General features: G+C 58.5%; 1 protein-coding gene across 1 annotated transcript in view; it reads left to right on the top strand.

Annotated features, from left to right (window-relative positions):
- The window catches only part of PRPF19 (pre-mRNA processing factor 19), a gene marked incomplete at its 5' end in the record, with an annotated part of 13,009 nt that overhangs the window by 3,829 nt on the left and 8,727 nt on the right, over positions 1–453 (top strand). The gene's annotated exons all lie outside the window — the stretch shown is intronic.

Genomic DNA, 453 nt, shown 5'->3' with positions numbered 1-453 from the left:
TCAGATCAGGTGGTCGGGGGTGGATCTAGGGCCTAGATTCTAGGCAGTTTTGTGAAGCTTCTTGGGCTGTGAACAGAACAGTGGCTACCTGGCAGGCCAGACAAACTGAAAGTAACCACACAGGATGTTTCAGTCATAAAATCCCCCCCATCTCCAGCCCCCCACCCCTGCTGCCTCCTGAGGAAGTGCTCTGCTCTCCCGAGTGGACAGTTAGGGGCTCTGCTTAGAGGCGTCTGTCTCCCTTTACTCTGTGGGGCCCGCAAGGCGGCCCTCGGACCAGGCAGCTAGAGCCTCTTCACCACGTAGTGTTATTAGAAGGACCGAGGGCCTGTGTTTACAATACAAACCACAGGAAACAAAGCCCAACGGAATCCGGGCTCGAGGATCCGAGGCCGCCAGTACCCGCAGGGGCAGGGGGACGTGGTGCCTGTCACAGCGGGTGGGGCAGGATGG

Source organism: Myotis davidii, unplaced genomic scaffold (assembly GCF_000327345.1).
Source record: "Myotis davidii unplaced genomic scaffold, ASM32734v1 scaffold2863, whole genome shotgun sequence".
In the NCBI taxonomy this organism is placed as follows: Eukaryota; Metazoa; Chordata; class Mammalia; order Chiroptera; family Vespertilionidae; genus Myotis; species Myotis davidii.
The sequence above is the reverse complement of the archived record's forward strand: the minus strand, read 5'-3'. Positions and strand labels throughout refer to the sequence as shown.